Here is a 13,187-nt window from a genome sequence, read left to right on the forward strand (position 1 = left end):
TCAGATGAGCTTTTCAGTTTTACAAGGTGGTTGCAGATAGATTAATAACTATTGCCCAATTTTTTTTTCAACTTGTAATGTTGCATCAGCAAATTCCCCTCAGGCAAACACAGTTTCTCTTTGGACTTATCTAGTTCTTGTTATCTTGTCTCACTCTTGACTTTTTCAGGGTAAACTTACAGCAGATGTCAGTTTTGTTTGAACTGCCCAATCATTGCTGACATTTTGCTAACCATACCATGAGCTTCTTCAGAGTGAAGTATCAACACCTTGTGCCCTTGAAAGCTGAAAATAGAACAGAGCTGTATTGATTTTGTTGTTGTTGTTTACTATTCATGTGCAAAAAAGGCTATTTATTTCTTGCAGATCTTCACTATCAGTTGTTCTCCGAAAACTCTGAGAATTGTGATTTACTAGAACAAAGTATTGGTAGTATGATTTGTTTTCTCACCATGTCTGACATTACCTCACCAATTAATCCAGGGCTTATCACTCACTCTACTTCTCTTTCAGTTACACTGCTTGTTAAATTATATTGTTTTTCAACAATTCATACAAAAAAGTAAAACAAAAAAGGACATTTTTGAAATTCATTTTGGAATATTACATGTTTCATTTCAAATTTAATTAATGTCTTTTTTTCCTTAATTCCTTTATTTCATTTCAGGTTTTTTTTTTTTTTACCGTTATTTAATCACATGCCACTAGTAGTAGTGCCTAATATTGGTTAAGATTCTCAAAATATTTTCTTACAACCTAAAAAGGAGACATTTCAACCTGGAAATGAAGATATTTAAATCAGTACTAAGTAGAAGCTGTCTTTATTATTTAAAAATAAAATAATAGAGATAAAAATAGACCAAATCAACTAATTTGCCATGTTATATTCATAATAACAGTGCATAGTACTACTGATACGTTGCAGTATATTACATAATATTTGTTATGTATATAACATAATGTATAATATATGTCAATAGTGGTAGTATAAAATGCTCACGACTAATGAAATATGATGAAATAATGCAAAAATTATAAAAATCCATGTAATTCTAAATAAAATTTTGAAGCTTCAAAACCACAATTTAAAAGTTTCCAAAGGAATTTTCAGCATTATGAAGCAATTTTTTTTTTGAAAACTATCATTTTAGCAATTCCATTTCATGGGAAATTTCAAAAAAAAGTTTCATTCTGTTTGACACTGAAAATAAATGTTAAAAGTCAATCTTTTTCCTCATGGAAGTGAGGCACTTGCCTAGTACTAACCTTCAGTCATAATACTAACCATCTTCAGTTTGCTAAGAGATTTACAATCACAAAGAAAGATAACGTTCCTGGTTCAAAGATTTCTTATTCTGCTTAAAACTAAGGCTATGAAATCACTGTCAAGGTTAGTCCATTTTATGCCTAGCAAGCTTGACGGTAGGATGTTGTGATTAGAGGCCCAGTCCAAGATCACATTGTACTACGTGTTGTATATACAATAGGAGACAGCGCCTGCCCTGAAGATCTTGATATCTAAATAAATTAGATAAACAAGTAATAGAAGGGAAACAGGAAAAAGAATTGAAATGGCACAACCAGGTTAATGCCTGGATTGGAAAAAGAAAGGACTTTCATTTTCCTGTACTGTGCCCTAAATTACATTTAGTTAGAATGGCTAAGACACTGGCTGCCTTTTGCTCTGGTTGGGTCCCCCCTCCCACTCCTAATATGTTTTTATGCTTAGTATAACAAACTAATTTTTAAAGTCCTGTTTGGGGGAAAATGCTCTGTTTGTTTCTCAGGTTTTTCTTTGACTAGGTCATAATCTGATCAACTTCCAACAAATATAATAATTGCTTTGGTGATGGCAATGAAGTCATGCAACTCTGATGTCATTGTACAGGTAATCTCACATAGCAGCTTCTTCTGCCTGAGTTTACTACCTTGAATGAACATTTGCTTTCTGTATGGGAAGATTTAATTTAATTGCATAATATATAAGTAGTTTGTTCACTATATTTTGGGGCAATGTGAGGGAAATTGTTTCATGCTTTCTAATCCAGGCCAGAAGTTATATTGTCTTCAAAAGGAAATATAAGAGCTTAATGAAATACTATCAGGAGGGAGATGAAGAGGAGGAAGAGTTATTCTCATGTGTTTGTTTTTCTCATACTGGTTTGCCTATATCAGGTTGCAGGCCTTGAATACTTTTTGGTTTGTTCATGTACTTTTTGTTTGTTAAACTTTACACACTTATCTAACTTCCTAATCTCCTGCAGGGATTTGATAACCTTAGTGTTTTCTTCATACTGCCTCTGGTGCCTCTGCCATGATTAATGGGGTAGACCGCTAGACTGGCCACCTCCAAAATTATGGAATGTGTTAATCAGATGGGCAGATGACCTCGGGGGTGCTATGACCTTAGTGGTCAAAGGTCAAACTTAAACAATATGATGAATTCAAGGATTGTTGTCATTTCAGACTTTAAAAGGGTAAACAGATACAGGTTAACATGGTTCCAGTTTTATTTCTTATAGTTCACATACAAGGTAAAATACATTTTTTAAACATACACAATATAGAATTTTCTTTTTCTTTGCCTGGCTGTGTGTGGTCAGGGTTAGTAGGAGAAGTGTTGTGTCTTAAGTACAAAGCTGGCATCAAGAGATCTGATAGGCTTCTGGTTTGGCCTTTATTTCTTGTGTCTCAGTTTCTCCATATAAAAGAGAGAGACCTTACATTCTTATATTTCCAAAAGGAAATGTGAAGATATATTCACTAGTGTTTATAATGCACTTTTCAAGTCACTCAGAAGATGCAACAGAAATTCAGAGTATTATTATTATTATTATTGTTATTATTTGACTGTTCAGTGCTGCCTCACATCGTGTACATTTATTTGGAAACTGAATACTTTCTAGCATATCCTATTAGTCTCTTAATGCCAAATTTTATTTAGTTTACTATCTTACTTGTGAGATAAAGAAATTTTAGTGGAATAGGAAACTAAAGAAAAGAAGAGTTTAATCTTTAGCTTGGAGCATCTGAAGAGAACAAGGAGTAAAAGTAATTTCAAGCCATTTTGACTGCATATTATGGTGATCTGACCAGGCACTAAAACAGGTTTTCCTTCATCATTTTGGTCAGTCTAAGGACTAGTCTAAAAAGAGAGGTTGCATGGCCTGAAAGCAAGAATAATATTAGCTAAGGATCAGGCAGAATGCTTTGTGAATTGTCCTGAACATGGCATAAACTTTTTCTTACCCTTTTTCATGCCCAATCTGCCCCTGGTGTTGGGGGTCGAGCTGCAAGTAGTACAAAAACCACCTGACTTGATACCACCTAAGAATTGCGCTATGTGGAAGGGAATCACCTAACAAGTTTTTTGGTTGCTTTCTGTTATCTCATCAGTTCAAAGAAGTTGATCTAAAGACCTGAGTGTATCCAGCATTGCTGAACGGAGGCAGCAAACAAACAGTGCTTGCTTTTCCATAAAGCTTCCATTCAGCAGCCTTTGTAATGGGGAATATATTCTACAGTAACTACATATTGATCTTTCTTTTTTTTTACTATTTATGTCTTTTGACTTATTAGTGCCTTCCTGCAACTCTAAGCACTTCACAAACTGCGTAAAATACATTGTAAACATACATAACTAAATAAAGTGCTTGCCAGGAATAGCTAAGGAAAATCTGAAGTCAGAGATGCTCAGGTGGCGTGCAAGGTGCATGATACAAGGATTACACAGGAAACAAGGATGTAAGGAATAAAGCTGTTGTCCATCCATACACAATGAGTCAAGTTCTGTTATTTGCCAAGGTAGTACCCTAAATTCTCTAGTCTGGCAGTAATACTATAATTGGGTGAAGAATGTGGCCTAACACTGATTAATTAGACTATGGCACTTGTAAGGTATGATGAAATAGCTTAGGTACAATATGGCATTTCTTTCAGGTAGAGTTCAGCGCTCTATGCCAAAAAGGACAACTGTCTGAGAGCGTGTGTTCCCTGAGAAATGTTTTATGAATATGTCCTCCCACCCTTTTCTGTAAAGAGTTAAAAACCAAAATGCCGGGTGCCTGTTGATGTTATGCTGTATCTTGTAGATTGAAACAAGGGGCTTAGAATAAGAATGCTCTGCTTCAAGGGTGCTTATGTATTTATATCCTATATTAAAAAAAATAAAATCCCATATTACTCTTTGGTAATAATAATAAAAAAGAAAAGAAACCATTTTGCATGAAAACATGTTTTAACTGTATTTGTAACACTCAATAAATAAATTACAGGTTTTATATCATTCAGAAAGAGCTGCGAGTGATTTATTCAGTTATTAACTTCACACGCTTGGAAGAATGAATTAAATACTAGTCCCTGTTGAAGGCTTTTGGATTATTCTGCCAGAATATACCACTTAAAAGTTTTGGCAGCTCAGTGTGAGTTGCATTATAAGCAGGGAGAGTTTGGTGAAAGCTAAAGCAGATGAGTCCGTATTCTGACAGTTTACAGCATCTTATAAATTCCATAAAATGAAAATGAATTATGTATTATTGGGTTTACATAAGGTCACAGGATGAACTCTGACCCTTCTCTTTTCTCATTTGGCTCAATTATTAGATGAAATGACAGATTTGATCTCTTTTCAAATTGTATTAGAAAGGGCCTCTTTATTTTGCCCTCTAGCAGCAATCCTCTGACAGAACTAGGCAAGTGCATTAATTATGATTGATTTAGTGGGTCTATAAGGTGATTATTTCTAGAATTCTACTTCTGTGCCAAAACCTTTTGACCTCTCTCAGGCCACACAGCAAATGAAATCCATAAGAAGATTTAAGAGAGGACTGACCAGTGTGCAGTTTCCTTCAACTGTTTGTACTCAAAACACTTTAGGACACCCAAGCAAATCCAAGGGATTGAATTTCCAGGACACTCTATAGTTAAGACACTTAACAATGTGACATCTCTGTTTAAAATCGTTTTGTGTACTATGTCCAAAATTGCAATAAATTAACCAAAAACAAAAAGTCCTAGTTTTGTTTCGACACAGTAACATAAAGGGCTTATTCTTTTTTCCATGGTAAATTAGATGCATTAAAAGTTTCAAGATAAGATGCCCGATATCAAGACACACAATTCTATTCTTCTTTTTCAGTGTATTAAAAATGACAGTACTAATTAAAGAAATAAAGAAAAGGGACCACTGTCAGTTTCTATGCACAGACTTGAATTATAATGAGTTTGAGATGAACAGGAAAAGCTAAACCAAACTTTTAGAGTATTAGCTCCCCACCATTTGTGAAGGGAAATATCCACTGAAAAGAAGCACAAATTAGGCACCACAACTGGATAAAAAATAGCTGACAGCTGTAAGCAGAAGAATGAAATACGTCCTAGATAATATAATAATTTATTCTGAGTCTTGGAAACTTCACTGTGGTCTATGATATAGAAGGGTGGTCAGTAACCATTTGCTTGTAAAATATTTGCAAAAGTCCTATTTGAATTCATTTCCTTGTAGTGGTAATAGAAATTAACTAATTTTCTAGACCTTTTGGTAAAATTATATGTTTTTCAGATGTCAGTTTATTGTTAAGAAGTCTATTTTTCCCTTCAGCTCTGTCATATAAATGCTACTGATGACAAATATATCAAAAGCACAACAAATAACACACTCTGCAACAACTTTAGAAATCTGTATTAATAAAAGTGAAATTAATGGTGTAGATTTTAATCACAGTTCAGTAGTTATTAATATTTTATCTGTGTTCCAGTGAAAACTGGGTTCAGAATAACCGAGGCCCCTGACACATGTTCATGTAATGGCATGATGGGATCTGATCCCTGATCCCAGAAGTTGCACCTCCTGCCACACCAAAGTGCATGGCAGGAAGCACAGTTTTAGGACTGAGGATCAGACCCCATTGTGCCATTACTATTCAGCAGTAGTAGGCTCCCCCTGCACTGGCAACTTGAAAACCAAGTTTCTGCATGCAGGGCTAAGAGTCATCTGGTTGTCAACCCCACCAGACAGTCCCATGTCATATTAGAGACTCAGGGCTGTCCAGGTACTGGGACCAACAATTGGCTGATTGTCAGCCTTAACCACATACTGCCCCAGGTCTGGTTCACCCACAGCTGTTAGAGCAGACTATCTATCCCCTGATTGTCAAACCCACTGCTGAGTGTCACTGACCAGATTGCCAGGTATGAGAGAGCAAAGGCTCCCAGTGGGGAGAGGCCTTAGGCCTTTGACTTCCCACTACTATGGACGTTAAATCTTCCAGACCTCAGTGAAGTCTGGGCCCCAGGACCAACCATCAGCTAACTGTTGGCCCACAGCCACACACAAAATTTAAGGTGCCATTCAAACCAGACATAAAAATGGGTAAAAGTTTACATGAGGTGGGAATAAAGTTGACTCACTGAGCACTGATATATGTGAAGCACTGCACTCTAACTCATGGCACTTCACAGAAAGCACCATGAGTTAAGGAGACCCACCCTGACCCAACAGATGTTAGCTGTTTGGTCAGGGGTGGGATTATTGAGGTCCACAAGGACCCAATCCAGCAGAGGAGTTTTCTTGCCTGCAGCCCCTCCCCTAGCCATGTCTCCCCCCCTCCCCCCCCCCCCAGCTCAGCCTGGGTAAACCCCAGCCCACAGCACAGTCCCTCCCCTCGTCCCTCCCTCCCTTCCTGCAGACAGCACTGGGGATGGGGCTTGGCTGCATCAGCCCAGCCCTGCTCACGCTCAGGGACTGACAGAAGTTAGGTGAAGGTGCTCCACTTTGGAGAGCATTCGTCTGAATCCTCATTACATGAGGATTAATTTTTCATGTGATCAGCCACTTTAAAAGCACTCTACAAGCTGTGCACTTCTGTCACAGCATGGCTGTAGAGCTCTTTCAGGGAGCCAATTGCACAAAAAAACTAATTGGTGTTTTTTTCTTGAGGAATAAGTTGCTCTACAATCCATTGTAACCCATTGTAGCCCATGTAAGAACTGTATAATGTTGCAGGGTTTGAGCTCTTGCTAAGTTGCATCTATTATGAAATGAGAATAGGAGGAATCATAATTTCACCTTGTTCCCTGGCCAGATGTTGTGTTCAGCATTGTAGAAGAAAGCAAACGATCACAACTGAATTTACACATGTGTAAGATTGTGTCATTTCCTTCAGAAGAACAACACTAATATTTTAGGAATGTTGATGTGGGTAGTGATCTATGAAACCCTTTGTTAGCGTCCAATATTGCATTCTACCTCTATTCAACACTTAAGGTACACAATATTAGTAGCAGTATAGCTGCATTTCTGAATATGTGTATAAATTCAGAGATACTATTTTTTTTTTTTACAATTACTACAGCTTTTATTTACCTAAAATAAAATTCTGAATAACAAATCCAGGAGCAAGGACATTTTCTGTGGATTTTTATATCTAATTAAAAGGTAAAGAAGACTAGAAAAATGTCATATTTTCACTGTAATCTAATAAAGACATTAGTTCATCACATATACCTTAAACATAATGCAAGATGACTTCACAGTTTAAAATTAATGACTAAAGCTCATCAAAACTTTTTTGGCAAAATTGTATTTCATGAAAATATGTTCTTTTGTTAAAGCTTGTTGGTTTTGATCAAGTACTGTCAGTGATGAAAGAGAGAGAGACACTCATACTTTCTAGCCTAATAATTTGGGCATTGAAATGAGTTGCTAGAAACCCAGGTTCAAGCCCCTGCTGTGTTTGATTTAGAGTGATCTAGAGTGAAATACAATGTTTTGAGTCAGGCAGAGTAGAAATTTGAATCACAGTTTTTTCTATCCCAAGCCAGTATTCTAATTGTTCTAATTGCACCCCTCCCCCAACACAAGTTTTAGTTAAAAAAAAAATTCTGCTTTCACAAAAATGTTCGAACAGTTTGTTTTCTTTTCAATGCAAAACAAAAACAGATTTTGAAGCCTTGAAAGTAGCCGCAAAACAGAATTGTCATCCTCTGATCAAAGTATACTAATTACACCAGTTTGAGGAAACAAAACAACAGACAAGATCCTTGGCTCATGTAAACTGTTGAAGTCAATTGTCAAAGCGATACCAGTTTATACAGATGAGTGTGTGGCCTATTTTTTTGTACATCTATTTTTTCATAAAAGTATCACAGCTGTTCTCTGCATTTTTGTGGGTTCACTCATCATCACTAGCAAATGCTATGTGACACATAATTTCTATATCAAGTGTCATTTTGTTATGATATATGAGAATACTACTAAAGATTTCACCTGTACACGTTGGAGTGTGCTACTAATGCTTTCATTTGTCTTCCATGAATTATGAATTTTTGAGTTATATATGATATATAAGGGGTTGTAGGTTGTAGCCATATTTATCTAAGGACATAGGCAGGCAAGTTCTTTGAATAGATGTGATATCTCAGAAGCAGGCAATTATTTCGGGTGGAGGGCTGCTTACTGAGTTTTGGCAAGCCATCGAGGGCTGCATGACAGGCAGGTAGGAGCAGATAAATATTAATTTTCTAAATTTTTAGGAGCCCCACAGGCTGGATAGAATGGCCTGGCAGGCTGCATCCAGCCCACAGGCTGCATTTTGCCCACATCTGTGATATCTTTTATTAGACCAACTTAATAGTTGGAGAAAAGTTCTTTGCAAGCTTTCGAGCACAAACACTCTTTTGTCAGTTAACAGGCAGGGTCTCCCTATGCCTGATGATGGGTGTTTGTGCTTGAAAGCTTGCAAAGAACTTTTTTCCAACTATTCAGTTGGTCTAATAAAAGATATCCCATCTATCCAAGGAAGCTGGCCTGCATATGATTTATATATATGAAGAGAAAAGTTTCTGTTGAACAAAAATTGCTAAATTTCCTGTGGCACTCTTGGCTGTCTGTATTAATCTCTTCAGCCATGCAAATTTCAGTAGTGGAGTATGTGCAATACCAAGAAAAGCACAGCACATGTCTTTGTATTCCATACCAACTGTTCCCCCAGCTCACTGCAGGAGATCTTTTAATACAGATCCGTCATGCTGAGTGGTTTGGCTAGTTTATCACCATGCCTTTCCAGTACGCACTGGTGAGGCCATAACACCCAAGCTAGCCATTGATCTTACCACTTATATTGAATACAAGCAATGAAATAGACTAGACAAAAATACTATAGGGTGCATATATAACTAGTTGAATCGTCATACTCGGTCAATAGTCCTCCATGGCTTAATTGGGGTCCTCAATGGCTTACTTGGGGGCAGGTATCAAATGGGGTTCTCCAGGGATCTTTCCTGGGTCTAGTATCATTCAACATCTTTAATAATTTGGATGATGAGATTGAGTGCATGCTTAGCAAGTTTGCAGATGACACCAAGTTCAGTGGAGCTGCAGACCCTCCAGAAGGTAGGGCTATGATCCAGAATTACCTGAATTCACTGGATAAATGGGCCACAATCAATAAGATAAGATTCAGTAAGGACAGGTTCAACATCCTGCACTTGGGCTAGAGTAACCACATGCACAAGTACAGACTAGGGAATGACTGTTTAGGCTTCAGTACTGCAGGAAAGGACCTGAGGCTTATGGTGGACCATAAGTTGAATAGGGGTCAACAGTGTGCTCTTGTTGCAAAAGAAACCAGCATCATCCTGGGTTGTATTGACGGAAGTGTCACTTGCAAATCAAAGGAAGTGATTATTCCATTCTATTCAGCACTGGTGAGGCCTCACCTGGAATACTGTGTCCAATTATGGGCAACACACTTCAAGAAGGATGTAGACAGTTTTGAAAGAGTTCAGCACAGACAAGAAAAATGATTGGGGGCTGAGGAGAACAAACTTAGGAGGAAAGGCTGAAATAAGTAGGGTTGTTTAGTCTGGAGAGAGGACTGAGGGGATTTGATAAGTCTTCAGATACATGAAGGGTGATTATAGAGGATGGAGATGAGCTTTTCTCCATAGCTATAGGAGACAGGTGTAGGAGCAATGGCCTCAAACTACAGCAGATGAAAATTTGGTTGGAGATTAGGAGGAACTTTCTAACTAACAACATGGTCAAGCATTGGAACAGGCTGGCTAGAGAAGTTGTGGAATGTCCATCCTTGAAAGTTTTCAAGAGCAGGTTAGACAGACCCTTGGGCTTGGTTAATCAGGGATAATCTTTCTATGAGCCAGGGGACTTGACTAGCTGACCTTGTGAAGTCATTTCCAGCCCTACTTTCCTCTGATTTTATAAATTTTCTCTTCCTTCTCCATTAGTCAGCAATCATCCCTGAACATTTGAAATTCACAAATGCCCAAATACAACAGTCTATATGAAATGAAAGCAATGGACATCAAGCAATATCTGCTAAAAATAGTTTAAATCTGTGCACCAGGTAACCCATAAGTTATTAATGACAAAATCCAAGAATTTTGACTTATATCTCCACCACTTGAGCTCATGGTAGTGCAAGAGTTTGTTTCTTCTTTGGGCTAGCCACTGGGACATGGCATGCTCACATGAACATGTCTGATACCCTAGCCATTAAACCTGGGTGAAACAGACACACATTGAAAGCTTATAAATGCTCAGTCCAGAGTTAAAGGAAAATGGGATATGATAGTACATAGGAGTAAATGGTGGGCGGGCAAGCAGAACACAAACCCCGGCTACTGCCTAAAGAGTGGGAGATGGGGGAGTTGCAAAAATGCAGCTGAGGGTATCTCACTTTCCTGTCCACATCCCCTTCCCTATACCCTGTACCTTCCCTGCTTTGGCTCTGGTTCTGGCTGTGGTAACATGGAGGGCAGTGAAGGAGCATCTGGAGGTTTGCTGTTCCTGGGTGAGATGTCACTACCTTCTTTTGCTGCCAAAACCTGGCATTTTTTGGCTACTCAACATATGTGTCAGTGGCAAAAAAGGGTATGACATCTTCCCTCCCACCCTCCCCCCAGAGTGAACCTGCAGCTCTGCTTCTCTGCCCTTCCCACTGCTAGAGCAGGGAAGGTATGGGGGGAGGCAGTACTGCTCAGGGCACAACGCTGGACCTTTATGCCTCTGTGTGAATATAATTCAGGGTAGAATTCCAGATATGCAGGGGTACTGCTTACCTGACAGTATCTTCCTGTATTGCTAAGATAATGCAGTGCAGGCAGGAGAGCAAATTGAAATATTGCCAAACCTCTTCACCCAGATTCTGAATTTTGACCCTGAAATTTGTTTTTTCTTATTTTTGGCAATTGCTGGCCAGATTTTCAGAAACCCCTTGATATGCTGAGTGCCATGTATTTTTAGAGATCTGGCTCTAAGAGCTGTACTAGGACCTGAGCACAAGTGAAAATCTGGCCCTTACTGAAGTGTCTGAATGGGAGCTGAACTCTTCTGAATATCTGGCCCCACATCACTTTGCATCTCTTTGTGCTTCCTGGGTGATATATTTCAGAGAGAAACATAACATAATTTAAGACCTAGAATATAACAGGAAGCCATTAGAAGTGGTTCATCTCCAAAATGGGTCATTTAAATATTTATACAGTCATTAGAAACCTTCAGATAACCACATCTATTTTTAAATACTGTAGTATAACTCCACTTTATTTTATCTAAATTAATTATCCAAGACCAAACAAAGAAGTATTATTTTAAAAACAGGGTACTATGACAAAAGCATTCTTCATAGATAGAAGATGGTAAATGCATGTATATACCAAAGCTTGCTAACTAGTACCTTTTTTTAAAAAGCAGCAATCCCAAGGTATTGAAGTTATTATGTCTATCGTTAACTTTAGCATGTAAAGAAACAACAGTGTTTTGTACTGTCGGCAGGTATTCTACTATCAGATGATAGGCTCACAATGGGAAAACTATGGAAAGGAAATATTTAGTTAGTATTTAGATTTTGGGAATTTTCCATTGAATATTTATGACATTTATATTTCTTAAGACATACAAGATTAAAAACAAAACCAATAGAAAAATAGGGAAGGCAGTGTCCATGCTCTAGGGAATATAGATGGATAGGGATAGGGATATAGATTTCACCATTGTGAAATGAAGTAACACATCTAGACCTGGCAAATAAATCAACTTCTGCTGTACTGTTAGAATGAACTGTTGGATTACCAAAAGTGTGACTTACCTACAGGCTTCTTCCTCAGATTCTTAAAAAATACAGTATTGCTACATATGGCAATACTCTACTGAACTACACAATGATGCCATTGATACCACTGTGACTAGTTATCACAGTAATAATAATGGACCAAATTGCTGTCTCCTATTCTGGCTGCTTTGTACTGTGCTGGTAGCTAAGAATTATCTTTATGTATCAAATCTCTGCCTCCCCCCATTTTGTGCAGAGGGCATACCAGTGTTAAAAAGGGGGCAGAATGCTGGTCTTTGATCAGTGGAGATGCCTGTATTGGAGGACTTCATCTGATTAAATTTAGAATTGTTTGTGTGAGCTCTTCACAGCTGAAAATATTAAAGTCAGCTTAGATTTTTGCAGGAAAAGATAGTGATAATGCTAGTATCTGATTTGTGTCTGGACATGGCACGGCAGTCTCAGAACTCTTCTGCAATAAGAATGCAAATTATGATAAATTAATATTATTTGTCTGAGGACAGCACAGTCACTTTGTGCAGAAGTAGAGACCATAATGCTCATCACACTTGTGAGCTAACGAAAATTGGACAAGATATTTCTAAAGGGTTGATCTTTTATTTCTGGGCTGTTAGCTTGTTTTCCTGTAAGTAAGTTTCTGCTCAGAAAGCTCCTCTCACTTAACTTGAATCAGACTGAAAATAAAATGCATCATATTTTAATACTGACACAAACAAATGAGTTGTTTTTAGCTTCTGTCATCCACAAACCCCTATGTTTATAATACCACAAGTATATTAATGGACAAATTTAATGATATATATATTATTTCTGGCAGGATCCTCTAAATTACTTTTGCTACCACACGGCACAAAATGATGATGTATTTCAGGAAACAAAGGAAGGTAGGTTACACTTCCAGTGCACATAAATTCTTTGTTCTAAAAACATCAGCGCTTTCCAAGGGATTTGATAATAAAAATTAAACCAATAGGGGAAGGAAGGAAGAGCTTCCTGACAGTGCCTATCTGTATCACTGTCCCCCTGCCTACTTGCTGCCTTCCCTGGGATGGCATTAGCTTCACCCACTTACCCTGCGTGGATACAGGATTTTGG

The sequence above is a fragment of the Alligator mississippiensis genome, chromosome 10 (genome assembly GCF_030867095.1).
Source record: "Alligator mississippiensis isolate rAllMis1 chromosome 10, rAllMis1, whole genome shotgun sequence".
Classification (NCBI taxonomy): Eukaryota; Metazoa; Chordata; order Crocodylia; family Alligatoridae; genus Alligator; species Alligator mississippiensis.